The 19082-nt window shown below is 38.3% G+C and overlaps 1 long non-coding RNA gene across 2 annotated transcripts in view; it reads right to left on the reverse strand.

Annotated features, from left to right (window-relative positions):
• The window catches only part of LOC115944040 (uncharacterized), an 892253-nt gene that overhangs the window by 560480 nt on the left and 312691 nt on the right, over positions 1-19082 (reverse strand). For both annotated transcript variants that reach the window (XR_014140819.1, XR_014140818.1), the window contains exon 5: positions 1202-1276. This is a non-coding gene — a long non-coding RNA (uncharacterized LOC115944040). The remainder of the gene's footprint in view (positions 1-1201; positions 1277-19082) is intronic.

The raw sequence follows: 19082 nt of genomic DNA on the forward strand, positions 1-19082 counted from the left end.
AATTTTTAAACTTTTATTCATTGTTTCTATGTCATGTAATAGCTTTGTGGAACCTAGTAATTGCTAAGAAACAGTATCTTTTTGTAAAGTTTTGTGAATTTTCAGACATTAATCACTTCTCTATACAGGCAATATTGGGTATTGTCCTCTAAATTTCATTTTTAAAATTTTTAAAAATATTTTTAGAGAGAGGGAATGGGGAGAGCAGAGGGAGGGGGAGAGAGGGAGGGAGAAGGTGGGGGGGGGGGAGAGAGAGAGAATCTCAAGCAGGTTCCACACCCAGCATGGAGCCCGATGTGGGGTTCAATCTCATAACCCTGAGATCATGACCTGAGCTGAAATCAAGAGTTGGACACCCAGTCCACTGAGCCACACAGGCACCCCTGAAATTTCATTTTTTAAATAACTCTGGTTTCAAAATATATTTCAAATGAGTTTGGATTTCTTTCTTTCATTTTTGTCATCACCAGGATTTATTTACCTATTCATTTATAAAGCTTCATAACTAGCCTGAGAAATGCTTAATATTGACTTCAGCAGACACCATTTTTATTTATTAGCAGGATCCAAAACAACTTTCTCATATTTACTTCTGGAAACTTCAAACAGTTCCTTCCTTTTTTTATTTCTCTGTGCCTTCAATTGCTTCCTACTCTTGGAGGGGAAAAAAAGAAAAACCCTACTTTTCCACTTTAAGAATTTAAATAGAAAGATTTCAGTGATTTAAAATCAACTCACTGATGCAATACAAAACTATAAATGTCATATATAGTGTTCACAAGTTGAACAACCCAGGAAGCTCAGAATGTCAGACACCCCGAAGTAGGAAATGGGAGGGCGGGTAAGGGAAACAATCTTAAGAATGGCCCAATGGGTCAGCTGCATTTGCACAAGCCCTGCAGGGCAAAGAAGGTCTGCAAAAGATACCAGACTTGCATGTGGCTGCTGGAAGATTCTGGTCTAAAAATGGAACAATCAGGGTCACAAAGGAAGGCTTAGATACATATCAAGCTTGACGAGAGTAAGACAAACTGTCTTGCACTTACATAGCCAGCCTACAGGAAGCTACCAGGAAGACAAGAAAATGTGTGTGTAAATAGGCAGGGAGAAAAGGTGACCAGTGGCCACTTGGTTCCTAAAAAGCATCTTTGGGGCTCTGTCTGTGGCTTTTACTTATCTGTTTATCCATCTATCTACCTACCGACCGACTTGAAGAGAATCCTAAGGGACGGCCACGACTTTCATCCGTCTTCACCTGGCTTGTAGCAGAGGTGAACTGCAAGGCAAACCAGTTAAGATATAAAGTCATATTCACAATTTTTTATTTCTTTTAGACCCATCCTAATTTATTTTAGACTGTACAATTCTATTTTATAGTAACAAATAAATGACTTACATGTAAATCCCAGCAATTACTGAATGAGTATTTGCTGTTTTTGGAAAGCAATATGTAGACTCTACTGGTCTTTTCCCTTACCAAAATGCATTAAGGAAGAAAAGAAATAGTATTGGAAAACAGGAAAAATTTGGGAAGAGTGAAGACACAGCAACCCACGGTGTCAGCTTCAAGGGACATCTTTTTACCTCTTCTCCCCTAAATCTGCCTGATCATACAGACAAAGAGTGTCTGCCAAACAGATGATGCTCTTAAATGGGGTCAAGTGCCTATAACTTAGTGAAGACATTTAAAACGAACATGGCAACAAAGGAAACTCTGTGCCAGGTGGGTCAGTGAGTGGCTTCCCTGGACAAATGGGACCAGCTCCTCTGATCCTTCTGCTTCTGGCTATCAAAGCTCTCATCAGTGAAAGCCAATGAGTTTTCAACATCCTAAGACAGTAAGGAGGTTGTAGTATTTGCAGGGATAATTTTAAATACAGAAATATTTAGCAACATTTTCTGATATGCAACATTTTCTGGTATGCAACACTGTGCTTCTCCAGGCAGAAATAGTATGTTATAGGGCAGAATGTCATTTTTATTAAGGCTAGGGTACTGGTTACAAATTGTGCGATATCCTCCATACCATACATTTTCCCATGTGGACAAAATTTATTTGGAGTGTGTCCTCCGAAATAAATTTAAATACCAGTAAATTGATGGTGATTCAAAAAAAAAATAACTACTTATAAATGTGTCTTTTTAACTAAGCATTACTGACAGAAACATTAAAATCAAGGGGTATAATTTTCTAGAAGTAGCCACAAGGAGAGGGATTTTAGCACAAACACAATGAAACTCCTAGTTCAAGATTCACTTTCTAGCCCAGTGAAGATACTGGGGAGGGAGAAGAAGGAGAGCAGGACATTTAAAAGCCAGCAATCTGACACAAAGTTGAATGAATGTTCCCACCTTCTTTAAAGGAGAGAGGCAGGACAATAGGCAGTTTTCTCACAGAAATTTTCATTTTTTAATCATGTGCAGCAGAGCCCCACCAGTGTGATTAACATTCACCCATCTGCCTGAACACAAAGTCCTCAACTTTCCACATTTAAGTTCTACGGATAGTTTTAATGTATTACCAATTAAACAAGTTTTCCCTTCCACTGTGGTTTTTGGACTTAGAGAAAAATCTGATTCACTTTTACTGTTGTTAGAGAAGATGAGAAGGAAGAGAGAACCTGAATTACTACTTTATCAGACCAAAGTTAAATGTCACCAAGTTACAACTCTATAGAACCGACACCCTTGGTAGCCATGCGACCAAAGGAAGCCAAGATTGACAAGGTACAGATTCAAATGCATTTTCTCCCTACCAGCCACACAGAAAGAAGGGGTATAATCCAGACACATGTAAACCATACATACACAGCCATCTTGCTGGTTGAGTAAAGATATGTGGTAATTTATCCTGAAATACTTCCTTCTAAATGAAAAAAAAAAAAAAAGCAACCCGGTTTTACTGTCCCAGGGAGGGTATGACAGCAACAATTTACAATTTCCTCCCATCTCATTCTTGTTCATCCTCCCTCCCTCTGCCCCCTCGCTGCGTCTGCCTTTCCACTCACATCCATTCTCCATTTCCTGATAACTTTGCATCACGTTAGTTCATGCCTAATATAAAATGGTGGTATGTGGGGGAATTTAAAAACAAACAAACAAACAAAGGTAAGAAAAAGGAAAAGAGAGTATGACTGGGAGGAAGATCGGAGAAAGAGGAAGATTGAGAGAGACAGAGAGAATGTCAAAACCCAAGTCTGGCATTTGCCTATTTAAATTCCATCCTGCAGCCCTGGCCAAGCTGAGCGATAGATGGGCTGCGTTATGAATTTCTGATCAGACAACTGATAGGTTATGAGAGAGGACATAATCCCATTGAGAAAGCCTTTTCTTCCAAGCAGGGGCAAGTAATAGCCTAGCCTTGAGAGACGGCTCCTTGCTCTGCCCTTTATGTGCATGTGTGTGTGCGTATACATATATAAATTTTTGCTTTCCTCAAAAAGTCACAATAAGCATTTTATGATGATAAATGTGTAGCAGTAATTGACGATTGCTTGCATCTGAAACAGGGACGTGCCTTGGCAAATCAGATACCCTCCCTCACCAAATAAACTGTGTGGCTTTTTTAAAACCACATTAGAATTCTCTCCTTTGCCCATCTTATTCTGGTACCCACATTGATGACCTAAAAGAAAAGTGAAAAGATTGAAAACACACAACAACACTGGTATCTGGGGTACATTCTACGATTTGCTTCCCTTTCAGTATTTTGTGTTTACCTCAAAAAAGAAATACCATGTACCTACAACGGACAATATCATTCACGTACAATATTCAAAGGAGAAAAAAACCAAGTCTTAAAGACTTTTTTTTTAATTCCCACACATGTGAAACAATATTTTAAATTGCTTTGTGTAGTAATTATAGGCAGTTAATTACTCTAGCTCTAGTTAAGCATTACACTAACTAAGAGGTTTGTAGGTTAATTGAAAATTGTATAATTGAGACAGGGTATTAAGTATCCAAGTCAAGACTGTGCAACAGCTTATGACTACTGCACCATAAAAAGTTAGAAACCACAGGCCTGGTATCAGGGACTGCTGGAGTCAAGTCTATTAGCCTCTCTGCATCAGATGCACCCACACACACAAAAAAAGACCTCCAGCTGCAATTTGTAAGCGAAGGAAAAGTCACTCAGAATTATATGAGTTATAATAGCATTTCAGACAAGAGAGGTGTTTATAAATACAAGCAGGGAAAGCTTAAAATATAGGAATTGTCATCACATTTAAAGGAAATAAGGCAGTTGGATCTCATTCCTACCCAATTGTGAGTGACATCACATAAGGTGAACAGCGTCTTGTGTTCTTGGTTTTCCTTCTTTAGCGCCAAAAGGCATCCCAGTACCTAATGGAAATTTACTGTTAAAGAGAAGAGAGAAAGGGTTACTGATATCTGTTTAACATAATGTTCATCTTATGGCACGAACCTAGTGCAGGGAGAATCAGCATCCCATTAAACCTGGAGTCCTTTAAGCCAGTTTTGAGAGGTGTGTGTGTGTTTAAAACAACATTCCTTTGGTGATTTAGGGAAATTTATCTTCCACTTATAAATTCACCAATTATTAATTATGATCTGCAAGATCAAAATTGTGAATGTCTATCAGTACCATTTTGCCTTTCGAAATGCAATGTTTTCACTTATGTCACACGCGCATGTCAAGGTAACTTCAGTTCTCTTTACCCTCTAAGCTGTAATAGATCCATTAGCCAAGTGTGGATTGGGGGGGGGGGGGAACAATCTGAGAGTGCAAATTATTTACCTGATTTAGATTCATTACAGTCAGGCCTGCCATCTGCATTTCACTTTTTAAAATGGGGAACTTGCCCTGAAAGAATATTATGTAAATCTTTCTGTCACAGATTATTGCCTCTATACATGACTTCCACACCGTGCATCTGCTTTCTGTGCAAGCTTATTACATACACATACACAATTTCCCATTTTTAACCTCCAGTCCTTCCCATTCTCCTCTTCCCCCAACACTCATTATGAGGAAAATTACCTCAAACAGGACACTACTGGTTTTCTTCCATTCAATTTACATAATTGCTGTTTTGTTGCTTTTTTTTTAATGCGGAAATTTTGTTCCCCAAAGCAAAGCTTCAATGTTAAAATAGCAAAATGGAGTTTCACTCAGGGTTATAAATGTAGGGGTGCTCCTAGCAATGCATTCTGGGGCATTCTCAGCCATGTACAAGCCTTTTTCGAGGATTTTGGTCAATCTTTTCCATGATGGTGACAACCTGCAGTAAAATATATGTTGGCCAGTGAAACTCAGCCTCTGAGAACCATGAAAATAGCTGTTTTAGGATTTTAGGATCATGAATTTTTAATATAACACTATGCCAAATCTATGATGAACTGACTTAACACTGATTAATAATGATACTTAACATCAACATTTGTGTACAAGTAAAGGGACAAAAATACTACTTTTTTTCCTAAAGGAGCAATATTTAAAAGTAACCTTTATAGCTTCCAGGTTCACATTTCTTTTTCTGCAATTGCTATATTAAATACTTAAGAGATAAAAATGTATTTTTTAACCATGAAATATATTGCATATATAGAACAGTGTAAACACAGATGTACAGTTGAAAGAAAAATCATAAAAACACCCACGTAACCTCTAACCAGGTTAAGCAGCAGAACTTTGCCAACACCTTAGAAACTACCCTATGCCTCCCGGTCCTGAACTCCACCATCATCCTTTCCTTCTCATGCCCTATAAGAGGTTCCTACTGTCCTGACCTTTTTATCATATAGTTTTTCTATCTGCATATTAATCCTAACAAGATTTTAATTTTGCCTGTTTTTATACTAATAAAATCCTTATTCTTCAGAGCTTGTTTCAGTTCCTCAATATTAAAAGATTCACCAATTCGGTCATGTGCAGCCATGGTCCAGTCATTTTCATTGTTGTGTAGTATTCCATTTTATGAATATATCAGTCTTTATTGACCAGTTTTTGCTGATGGACATTCATTTATTTCTAGTTTGGGGCTATTATCAATAGTTCTAGCATGAACATTCCTGTTCATGTTTCCTAGTACTCACGAACAAGATTTTCTCTAGGGTATATGTAGCCAGGAGTGAGGATGGTATGTCTTGGGTATACAAGTGAGCTCAACTTAACCAAGTAAACCCAACTCTTCTCCAATATGGTGGTCTCAATTAACACTCTCATTAGCAAAGTTCCCAATGATCTTCATCTTTGCCAACGTTTTAAATTGTTGATAAGGTGTTCGGTGTGCAATGATATCGCTTGAGGGTTTTAATTTGTAATGACCTCATTACAAGTGGCGTTAAGCATTTTTTCATATGTTTACTGGGTTTGCTCTTTTGCTTAACGGGTCGAGATTTCTCATCCATTTTCTCACTGGATTAGTCTTTTCCTTATTCATTTGCCAGAATTCTTTATATGTTCTGGATATTACTCTTTTGTCAGTATGTGTTACAAGTATTTTTTTTTTAAAAGATTTTATTTATTTGTCAGAGAGAGAGACAGTGCACAAGCAGGGGGAGTGGTAGGCAGAGGGAGATGCAGGCTCCCCGCTGAGCAAGGAGTCCAATGTGGGGCTTGATCCCAGGACCCTGGGATCATGACCCGAGCCAAAGGCAGATGCTTAACGACTGAGCCACCCAGGCGTCCCTACAAGTATCTTTTCAATGAGATGTGCTTTCTTCTCATTCTCTTTATGGTATCTCATGATAAATAGAAGTTGTTAATTTTAATGCAGTTCTATTTATTATTCTTACAGTTAGTGCTTTTGTGCCTTGTTTAAGAAATTTTCCCACAATTATCTTCTAAAATATCTTTCTAAAAGCTTTATTACCTTTCCTTTTACATCTTTAGGTCTTTGTTCTACCTGGAATTATTTTGTATATTATGAGCTAGAGGTTCAACTTCATTTATTTTTTTCATATAAATAACCAATTTTCCCAAAACCATTTACGGGAAAGTCTCTCCTTTCCTCACTGATCTATAAAGCCATTTCTGTTATGTATCTAATATATACATATGAGTTATTCTATTTCTTGGTTTTCTATTTTGTTCTATTGGCCTCTTTATATCTGTACCATTACTACACTGGATCAGCATGGCCTAATAACATACCTTAACATCTGGTAAGTCCCAACTACGTTTTTCTTTTTTTATTGTTTTAAGGATTTTACTTATTTATTTGACACACAGAGAGAGAGCACAAGCAGGGGGAACGGCAGAGGAAGAGGGAGAAGCAGGCAGAAGGAGAGGGGGAAGAAGTCTCTCTGCTGAGCAGGGAGCCTCACGCAGGGCTCGATCCCAGGGCCCTGGGATCATGACCTGAGCTGAAGGCAGACGCTTAACCAACTAAGCCACCCAGGTGTCCTTAAGTTTCTTTTTTTTTTTTTTAAATCTTTTTTTTTTTTAAGATTTTATTTATTTATTTGAGAGAGAGAGAATGAGAGACAGAGAGCATGAGAGGGAGGAGGGTCAGAGGGAGAAGCAGACTCCCCGCTGAGCAGGGAGCCCGATGCGGGACTCGATCCCGGGACTCCAGGATCATGACCTGAGCCGAAGGCAGTCGCTTAACCGGCTGAGCCACCCAAGTTTCTTTTTTTAAGTTGAGATTAAGTTGAGTTGCTGACTGAGACTGCATTGAAGCTTTAATTTTTAGAGAACTGTTATATTTCATGAACATGCAATACTTGTCTATTTAAATCCTTTTTCATACTGTTCAATTAAGTTTTTAACTTTAAGGTTAGCGGCTTTATGCAACTTTAGCTAGATTTGTTCCTAGGTTATTCACATTTTTGGTACCTTAGAAATGGTGTGTGTATGTGTGTGTGTGTACGCGTGTACACACACATAGAGAGAGAGGAGGGGAAGGGCAAAGAGAGAATCTTAAGCAGACTCCACACCCAGCGTGGAGCCGGAAGCGGGGCTCAATCTCACAACCCTGAGATCACAACCTGAACCAAAATCAAGAGTTAGACGCTTAATCAACAGAGCCACCCAGGCACCCCAGAAATGATATATATTTTAAAATGTATTTTCTAGGGGCACCTGGGTGGCTCAGTCATTAAGCATCTGCCTTTGGCTCAGGTCATGATCCCAGGGTCCTGGGATCGAGCCCCGCATTGGGTTCCCTGCTCTGCGGGAAGCCTGCTTCTCCCTCTCCCACTCCCCCTGCCTGTGTTCCCTCTTTGGTTGTGTCTCTCTGTCAAATAAATAAATAAAATCTTTAAAAAAAAAGTATTTTCTATTTGTTGCTAATATACAGAAATGTAGTTCATTTTTCCATATTGATTTTGGTTTCCAGCAACCTTGTTAAATTCTTACTAATTTTAATAATTTGTCAATTGATTCTTTTGGGTTTTCTATATCACAATCATATCAGCTATGAAGAATAACAATAAATATTGTTAGTTCCTCCTTCACAATCCTGTACTGTTTATTTCCTTTTCCTGCTTTATTGCACTGGCTAGAAAGTCCAGTGCCATGGTGAATAGAAGTGATGATAGGTACTTTTATCTTTTCCCTGATCTCAAAAGATTTGTATTGTTTATCCATTAATAAGGATGTTTGTTGGAGGTTTTTTAGACATTAGTTGTCAGATAAAGAATGTTTCTTTCTATTCTAAGTATGCTAAAAATTTTCACATTAGGTATAATGAATTTTATCAAATTATTCTTCTGTATCTATTAAGATGATCATATCATTTTTACTTTTAATTATATAATATGTAATTATATAATTATATATTAATTGATTTATTACATTAAACCAACATAGCACTCCAGAAACAAGCCCAGGCCATAAAATAATATTTTTTATACACAGTGCTAGATTTGGCTTGCTAATACTTTGCCCTTGACTTTGCATCTCTGTATCTTAAAGAGATAGGCTATAACTTTCCTTTTCTCATACTATTCTTGTCAAGTTTCACTATCAAGGTTAGGCTAGCCTCACAAAATAAGACAAACAATGTCTTAAACATTTTATAATTGTAATTAGGCAACTAATGGCAGAAACCTAGTGGTGCCTTGTACACTTCAAGCCAGCTTTCCTTATCTTCCTCTTCCTACCTGGTCAAGGTTCAGGCAGAAAACAGAAACTACACCAGTTAATGTCACAAAGAAAATTTAATATAAAGAGTTGTTAACTAGTATAAAAAATTCTAACCAGCTAACTAAAAAACCAAAAAGAACCCTAAGTAATCAAATAAGTATCAACCCCTCCAAAGACTGAGGGAGTGAAGAGAAGAGGTTGAAATTATTAAAACTAACGGGTTGAGAGGAGGGCCAAACTCAGTTCTCTGAAGAGGGAGTGATGAGCGGCTGGTAGTGGTTTCTCTGAGCAGGGCCTGATGAAACTGGCCCTGAAGATGCTAGGAGAACTGCAAATGGGATTCAGCTGCTACTACAGGAAACAACCTCCATGAACAGAGTGACAAAATGGTACTGGAACGACGCCCACTGGAACAAAACCTTAGAGGAAGTCCCTAAGAAGAAGACCAAAGGAGTGTGTCATTTCTTCCTCTCCAGCCTTTCAGTATTCTTCTGGTGGTCTCTACTGGCAGAGCTTATGGGGAACCTGCTAGCAAGACAAAAAATGGAATTTGCAGGGCTTTAGCCCCCAGAATCACAAAGCAGCATATATAAATTTGGGTTTGGAGATGAAAGACAATAGTTTAATAAATGGCATAATATTTAAGTGGCAAATTACAGCAGGTGATGCCTGCCACAAAAGATAAGAATTTTCTTTCCAGTGATGAAGGCCACCTCCAACACCAAGGAACTTAGAACCATGCTTAGTGTCTGGATGGTGAATCCTATGGTTCATATGGGCTAAGATTCTCACCATCATCCCATATGGTAAACTGTAAAAAAGCCACAAATTACTTCTTTCTCATACCCATGCCTCTTTCCATATGACTTTGCAGCTTCTCCATTCCCAGGTGAAGACTATTTCTCCTGCCCTTAAATCTGGCCTTGAACATCACCCAAGCCAATGGATGCCTTAGTTGGTGTAATATTAAGAACATGATGCATTCAGAGGCTCAGAAAGTACCTTCCCTTTTTTGCTATTGAGGACAGACACCCATCATGCAGAATTTGCCTCCTAGAAAATGAAAGACCACATGGGACCCCATTAGTCTCAGTATTTCTAGCCATTCCACCTCATCCTTTTACTGTCTTCATAGTTTTGCCTTTTCCAGGACATCATATAGTTGGAATCATACAATAGCAAACTTTTCAGACTAGCCTCTTTCACTCAGCAATATAAACTGAAGCTCTTCCCTTATCTTTTCTTAGTTTTCTAGTTCTTTATCACTGAATATCAATATTCCATCATATGGATGTACCATAGTTTGTTTATCCACTCACCTACATCAAGTTTTAACAATTCTGAACAAAGCTACTATAAACATTTGTGTGCAGATTTTTATATGTATTTAAGTTTTTAACTCATGGGGGTAAATACAAAGAAGTGTGATTGCTGGATCACATGATAAAACTATGTTTAGTTTTCAAAGAAACTACCACACTATCTTCCAAAGTGGCTGTACTATCTTGCATTCCCACCATACATGAATGAGACTTCCTATTGCTCCACATCCTCACTAGCATTTGGTGTCCTCAATGTTTTAGATTTTAGTCATTCTAACGGGTGTTTAGTGGTATTTTGTTGTTGTTCTAATTTGCAATTCCCTAATGAAAATGACATTGAACATCTTTTCATATGTTTATTTGCCATCTGGACATCGCCTTTGTGAGATGCCTGTTCAGATCATTGGCCCACTATTTAATTGGGTTGTTTTCTTAGTATTGAGATTTAAGAGATTTTAGATATTCTGGATATCAAACCTTTATCAGACATGTGCTTAGCAAATATTTTCTCCCAGTCTGTGCCTTGTCTTCTCATTCTCTCAATGGTATTGTATTTTAAATTTCAGTTTCCATGTGTTCATTGCTAGTATATAATAAAATTGATTTTGTATGTTGCTTGTATCCAGAGATCTTGCTGAATTCACTTACTGGTACTAAGAGGTTTTCCTTAAATCGATTCTTGAGATACTCTAGACAATCATGTCATCTGTAAATAGGAAGAGGTTTTTTTTTCTTCCTTTCTGCTTAATATATGCCTTTTTTATTTCCTTTCTATATTACCCTGACTATAACCTATAGTACTACTGCAGTAGACTAGGCATCCTTGTGTTGTTGTTCCTGATCTGAGGGGAAAAGCATTCAGTCTTTCACCATTATATATGAGGCTAGCTGGACGTTTCTTGTAGATGTACTATATCAAATTGAAGAAGTTCCCCCTCTATTCCAAGTTTTATGAGATTATTTTTCATTGGTCTCTCATTCATTCATTCATTCATTTTCTTTGTACTATGTTTGTCTGGTTTTGAAATCAGGGTGATACTGACTTCATAGCTGGGGAGTGTTCCCTCCTCTTCTATTTTCTCTAAGAGACTGTAGAATTGGAGTTAATTCTTCTTTAACCATCTGGTAGAATTATCCAGTGAAAGCATCAGGGCCTGGAGATTTCTTTTTCAGGAGATTTTAAATAAAAAATTCAGTGTCCTTAAGAGTTAAAGAACTATTGAAACCATCTATTTGAGTTTTAGTTGTTTGGTGTCAAATTTATGACAATAGAGTCAACATACTATTTTCTTATTATCCTTTTGATGTCTGTGGGGTGTGGTGATACCCCTGTTTTCATTCCTGATATTAGTAATTTGTGTCTTCTCTTTCTTCGTCATTCTTACTAGAGGTTTGTCAATTTTATTCATCTTTCCAAAGAACCAGCTTTTTGTTTTATTGATTTTCTCTACTATTTTACCGCTTTTTATGTCTATGATTTTTGCTTGTATATTTATCATTTCCTTCCTTCCACTCATTTTGGATTTATTTTGATTTTCTTTTTCACTGAGGTCTGAGCTTAGATTATTGATTTTGATATTTTCCCTTTTCCTAACATAAGTATTTAGTGCTATACCTTTTCCTCTCAGCATTGCCTTAGCTGTGTCCCACAAGTTTTGATGTGTTGCACTTATTTTCATTCAGTTCCATGTATTTTTTTTAACTTGAGACTTCCTCTTTATCCATAGATTATTCAGAAATATGTTGTTTAGTTTCCAAGTGTTTGGAGATTTTCCTGTCACCTTTGTTATTGATTTCTAATTTGATTCCATTGTGGTAAGGAGACACACTCTGCATGATTTCCATTCTTCTCAAATTTGTTGAGGTTTGTTTTATGGGCCAGAATATGGTCTATCTTGGCGTATGTTCCACTGGCACTTGCACAGAATGTGTATTCTGCCACTGTTCAGACAATGTTCTATAAATGTCAATTACATCCTGTTGGTTGGTTAATATTCTTGATCATTTTCTAATTGTTCCATTAATTGCTGAGAGAGTGGTGCTGAAGTCTCCAATTATAACTTTCGATTTGTCTATTTGTCCTTCAGTTTTATCAGTTTTTGCTTTTTACATTTTGCAAACATGTTATTTGATACATACACAATTTAGCATTGCTATGTCTTCTTGGTGGATTGATCTTCTCATCATTATGCAATGTCTGTCTCTGATAATTTTATTTGCCCTAAAGTCCAATTTATGTGATACTAATTCAGCCACTGATGCATTCATAGATCCTTTTCCTCCCATTTACTTTCAACCTAACATATTTGAATGAGTTTCTTTTGGACAGCATATAGTTGTGTAAATTTTTTTAAAAACTCTGCCAATCTCTTTTTTATTTGGTATATGTAGACTATTTACACTTAATGTAATTATTATGATTTTCTTTTTTGTTTTCTTTCTTTCTCTGTTTCATTTTACTTGCCTTACCTACCTGAACAATTTTTTCATTCACTTTTGACTAATTTTTAGGGTTTTTTTGTTTTGAAGTATATCTCTTTGTATAGTTTTTTTTAGTGTAGGCTCTAGGGTATTAAATTTTATACACATACACATATGTAATTTATCATAATCTACTGATGTTTTACCAGTTCAAATGCTTTAGAAAACTTATGTCACTTTACATTCTTTTAGCCTCCCTGTTTGTAAAGTAATTATCTTAAATATTATCCATACATAGATTGAGAAACACAAAAACAGTGTTATTTATTTTTTTTGGCTTCAACCATAATATATAATTTAGAAAATTCAAAAGCCTATTGCATTTATACTCATGATCCTGCTACAGTTCCTTCTTTCTTTCTGATATTCTAAGAGTTCTTCCTTTTTCATTTTCTTTCTGTTTAGAAAACTTCCTTTGGTCACTGTTTAAGGATACATCTTTTGGCAATTTAGTTGTCTTCCTTAGCTTTTCTTTACCTGAGAGTATCTTGATTTCCCCTTCATTCCTGAAGGACATTTTACTGGAAATAGAATTCGAGTTCACTATTCTTTCAGGACTTGAAAACCTCGCACCACTTCATTCTGGGTCTGTGGTCTCTGATGAGACATACTCTGTCATTCAAATAATTTTTCCTATAGATAATGTATTGCTCCTCTCTGGATGCTTTCAAGTTCTTTTCTTTGTCTTTAGTTTTCAAAAGTTCAAGTACAATGTGCTTTAACATGAGTTTATTTGGGTTTATCCTATCCCAAGTTCACTCAGCTTCTAGGGTCTCTAGGTTCATGTCTTTTGCGAAATTTGGGGAACGTTCAGCCATTTGTTTAAGTACTTTTTTAGCCCTATCCTTATTTTCCTTTCCTTCTGAAACCTCAATGACCCCAATGTTAGATCTTTTGTTATACTCCCATATGTCTCATATGTTTGTTTGTTGTTGTTGCTGTCGTTGTTCAGTCTCTTTTCTCTGTGTTGTTCAGATTGGGTAATTTCTACTGTTCTAGTTTCAAATTTATTCTTTCCTTTCTCCCCTCCATTCTGCTGTTGAGCCCATCCACTGAGTTTTTTATTTCCATTATTGTATTTTTTTTTTAGTTCTCAAATTTTTATTTGCTTCTTCTTTGTATCTTTTATTTCTGTACTGAGACTTCCTGTATTTTCACTTGTTTCAAGCATGCTCCTAATGGCTCACTGAAGCATTTTTAGGATGGTTGTTTTAAACCTCTCATTTGGTAATTCTAACATCAGTGTCATCTCAGTAGCAGTATTTGTTGTCTTTTCTCATTGAAGTGAAGATCTTCTTGGTTCTTTGTATGAGGAGTGATTTTCGATTGATACTTGGACATTTTGGATATCATGTTAGAAAAGTGGATCACATTTCAATCTATTTCAGAGTCACTTGGGTGGCTCAGTGAGTTAAGCGTCTGACTCTTGATTTCAGCTCTGGTCATGATCTCAGGGTCGTGGGATCAAGCCCTGCATTGGGCTCTGTGCTCAGTGGAGAGTCTGCTTGAGATTCTCTCTCTCCCCCCCCCTTCCTCTGCCCCTCCTGCTGCACATGTGTTCTCACACACACACACACTCTCTCTCTCTCTCAAATAAATAAATACATCTTTTTAAAAAAAAAAAAAATCTTCTGTTTTAGCAGGGCTTCTCTGACACAGCTCCAGCAAGGAAGGGGGGATGCCACCTCATTACTGCCAAGTGAGAGCTGAAGTCCATGTTCTCCACTCGGCCTCCACTGACACCAAGAAAGTTTCTTCATACTACTGAGTATAAGCAAGAATTAAGACTTCCCACCAGGCCTCTGCTGATCATTACTTCTCTCCACATGGCCTCTGGTGACACCTTGTTACTGCTGAGCAAGGGTAGTCATCCTGACTCTCCACTAGGCCTTCTCTGACACCATCATATTGAGGAGAGAAGAGGGGTACCTCATTATCAGTGTGTAAGGGTGAAAATCTTAACACTCCCTATGTGGTCTTCACTGATGGGAAGGGGGGGGCACACTTCATTACAGCTGGGCAAGGGTAGAAGTATAAGCTTTTCACTTGGCCTTTGCTGATGGGAAATGGGATAAGACCAGAGATTTTTCTGTGATGTTTGGCTGGACTAGAGCAGTTACAGTTACGAGTTAAATTATATCATACTCAAATTCTTATGTTGAAGTCCTAACCCCACAGTACCTCAGAATGTCATCTTATTTGGAGATAAGGTCTTTACAAAGGTGATCATGTTAAAATGAGGTCATTAAGATAGACCCTAATCCAATATGACTGGTATCCTTATAAAAAGGGGAAATTTAGACAAAGAGGCATGCACAGAGGGAAGAAAATATGACAAGACAGAGAAGATGGCCAAGGAGAGAGGGCTGGAACAGATCCTTCCTTCACAGCTCTCAGATGAAATCAATTTTGCCAACATTTTGATTTTGGACTTCTAACCTTTAGAACTGTAAAACAATTCACCGCAGTTGTTTAAGCTACCCAGTCTGTTATACTTTGTCATAGCAACACAAGCAAACCTTTCTGCCTTGTTAGGCTGTCTCTTTCTAGGTCCTTTGGCTAGAAAGAGCAGTCTTCTCTTGGGTCTTTTTTTGTTTCTGCCTGTTGGCATTTCCAGATTGCCAGTTTCTCCAGTACTGAGTCTGGGATATATGAAGCAAAAAGAAAGCCTAGGAAACTCACACCATATCCTTCCTTGGATCCCAAGTTACCTAGCCAGTCTGCCTTAACCCCTCTACTCTTCAGAGTGTTTGTTTTACATATAACATCGAGGGTTTTTGCTGTACTTGGTGGGAGACTTAAAAATATATCTGCTTCACCTTTTCAGAAGCAGAAGTTTACAATGTGCTTTCAATACCTGGTTAATATGAAAGATATTTCCAAAATGTAAAGATCTGGAGAAACAAGAAACCTCCAGTCTAACAAGAAGGCCTGTATTGATACTACAGTTATTTGGATTTTTCTTTTAGTGCAAATAAAAAGAAATATGTTTACACCAAGTACCAAGATGAAAATAGAGCTTAGAGGAAGTCATTAATTGAATATATTTTATTTTCTTTCTTTAGTCCCTTAATCCTATTACTAAAAATGTGTCATATTTACATAATACTTTTCTTTTTCACGTTACAAAACTATTTTACCTCTCTGCCATCTGAGCTCACAGACCTATGAAGTAGGTGGGGATAAGAACTCCCAATAAATAAATAAAATCTTTAAAAAAAAGAACTCCCAATTTGCACTTGAGACTTGGTAAGGTTGCAGAGATGCCTCACATCACTGGCCAGTAAGAAAAAACAACAGAACTCAAACCCATGTCTTTTGCTGTCAAGCCCAAAACATTTTCCATCCTACATCATCAAAACCACTCTTGCTTGTAATAGTGACCCAAAGTTCCCACACCATCAATTGTGGGACAACAATCCCCTAAAGCTTTTTAAAACCTTCATAATCATTGTGGGAAGGGTTATGGCATCTAGCTCTTTGGGTTCCACATTTTTTTAATTCAGTAAAAACCCATGATAGCTATTGGTAACATAGACTATCCTAGATATTCTAAAATAATAGTTTTTAAAATCTTTTCAATGGAGCCCTCAGGTGCCTTGCAGCATACCATGAGAATGGAATATGGGGCTTGGGGTTTCTCTTTCCTGCTCAGCCACAAGGCCTCTGCTTAAATCTGTTTTGTATATTGAAGCTCCTCACAGGATTTGATTAGAGAAACTATGACTGAAACACTGAATCTTCAGGGTCCTATCCAGGCAAAAGAACTATTCACTTAAGGGCAGTTCTTTCGAATAGAAGATATCAGAGTTTGTGCTTGGCTAGCTTTATAAAGGAGGTAATCATAAATAATAGGTAAAGTGGTCTGCTCTTGGATCTTTTGGTTTTCTCTGACAAGAAATCCCAAAAGTATTAATCCCATTCAATAATTATTAACCATAAACTCTGGGATGGTTTCTGATGGGCTATCAAGAAGCACATGCTAGAATTCATCCAGTCAGGAAGCTTGAAAACCAATGGAAGACAGGATGAACAACCAAGAAGCAGTAACACAGGCCGACTAGGATGTGTGGGAAAAAAATGCAAAAAGTGCACTATCGAACATCATACTGGACTGGGAAAATAATTTTAAAAGTAGTAAGTATTATTTATTAAAAATCTACTCTGAGTCAGTTCTGCTTCCATTAGCTCAAATTCTCTTAAGAACTTTGCAAAGTAGAAGTCACTATTCCAATTTTACAAATACAGAAACTGAGGTCTATAGGGGTGAAGTAACTTGCTCAGGGTCACTAAATCTAGGTGTATTAGATGCTTAAGTCTGTGGCACCATAAGGTCTTTGCAAAAAGGAAAACTAAGTCATTATAAGGATATAGAGGTGTCTCATAAATCCAAAGGTTATAGGGCAGCTAGGTTCTAAAAGAAACTGGTATAAGAACAAGGGACACTGTCAGTAACCCTGGCAGTTCTTTCTTTCCATCACTCAACTCAACTTCTCTCTGAATTCTTCTCTCCTTCTCTGCAAAATCATCTTCTCTTATCCCTAATTTCCATAGTGGGTGCAGATGGCCATGTCAGTGCTACTAAATCTGTATGTTTCAATTCATCCATTTAAAGAGAAATGTCTGAAAATATAAATAAAAAATAAAGAGAAAATGTATGGCTTTCACTGGATTCCAGTTCCCAATTTTCAGAAAAGAAAATATGTTTAGGCCAGCGGCCACCCTCATCCAATCAACAGTGAGGAGAAAGTTATTGGTAGCATGAAGAACTACATGGTAGCACATGGACAGAGGGAACGCAGGGTGTTGAGGGCTAAGCAAATAATGCATATCTTCTAGAAAACATCTCTCAGGTTCACTAAATTCAAGAGCTAATGAGGTTCTTATTGCTAAGGGCTGGAATGTACCTGTTCCTGATAAGGATAACTGAGCAAAAGAAGAAACTTTGTGGGGGAGGGCGGAGCAAGATGGCAGAGGAGTAGGAGACCTGGATTTCGTCTGGTTCCAGGAATTCAGCTGGATGGGGATCAAACCATTCTGAACACCTACAAACTCAACAGGAGATCGAAGAAAGGAATAGCAACAACTCTCTGAACAGAAAAGCGACCACTTTCTGGAAGGTAGGACATGCAGAGAAGTGAATCCGAGGCGATATTCGGGAGGATAGACGGCGGGGGAGGGGGCCTCCGGCGGCCACTTCTGGCAAGTGATAGAGCAGCTGAGCACAAAATCAGAACTTTTAGAAGTCTGCTCCGCTGAGGGACGTCGCTCCAGTGGCTAAGCGGGGTGTGGAACCCTTGTGGGACAGTGTGGACTCAGGACCCTCGGGGTCACAGAAAGACCAGGGGTGCCTAGGTGCAGCAGAGCTCCCAGGTATTGCAGCAGGGAAGCCGGCTACAGAGACGGAGCCGAGGCACGGGCTCTCAGCTTGGAGTTGCCATAAACTGTGATCCACGGCACAGTCAGGCCACTGCTCCTCCAGCAGGGACCCAACAAGTGGCACATCCGGCGAGACTCACCTTCCTTCCTGGGGAGGAGCGGTGTGGGAGCGCACCACAGGGATCTGCTGGGTTTGGAGACTCCATACCAAGTCGGGTGCCAGAGATAGAAACACTCGGTCACAGGCCAGGTAAGCACGGAGTGCAGCCAGAGACCGGGGAGATGGGAGTGACTGACTGCTTTTCTCTAGGGGCTCACTGAGGAGCAGGGCCCCGAGTTCTCGGCTTCTCCGGGGTGGAGATTGGGAGGCCGCCATTTTCACTCTCCGCCTCCAAAGTTGTACGGAAAGCTTGCAGGGGACAAAAGCTCCTGAGAAAAAACCCGAGCAGATTACTTAACCCTGACTGGCAAGGGCGGGGCAATTCCGCCTCTGGCAAAGACATTTGGGAACCACAGCAACAGGCCCCTCCCCCAGAAGATCAGCGAGAACAGCCAGCCAAGACCAAGTTTACTGATCAATGAGAACGGCAGAACTCCAGCGCTAGGGGAATACTGCACATAGAATCCATGGCTTTTTTCCCATGATTCTTTAGTCTTTCAAAGTTAATTTTTTTTTTGAATTTTTCTTTTTCCCTTTTTCAACCAACATCTTATCAGTTTTTTTTAAAAAAAAAAAAATTTATTTTTCATTTTTAGAGTCATATTCTATCCCTTCATAGTAGTTACCCTTATTTTTGTCATATATATATAAGTTGTTCTCTCTTTAAAATTTTGAGATAGTTTCT

The sequence above is a fragment of the Leptonychotes weddellii genome, chromosome 16 (assembly GCF_054177405.1).
Source record: "Leptonychotes weddellii isolate Sample4059 chromosome 16, ASM5417740v2, whole genome shotgun sequence".
In the NCBI taxonomy this organism is placed as follows: Eukaryota; Metazoa; Chordata; class Mammalia; order Carnivora; family Phocidae; genus Leptonychotes; species Leptonychotes weddellii.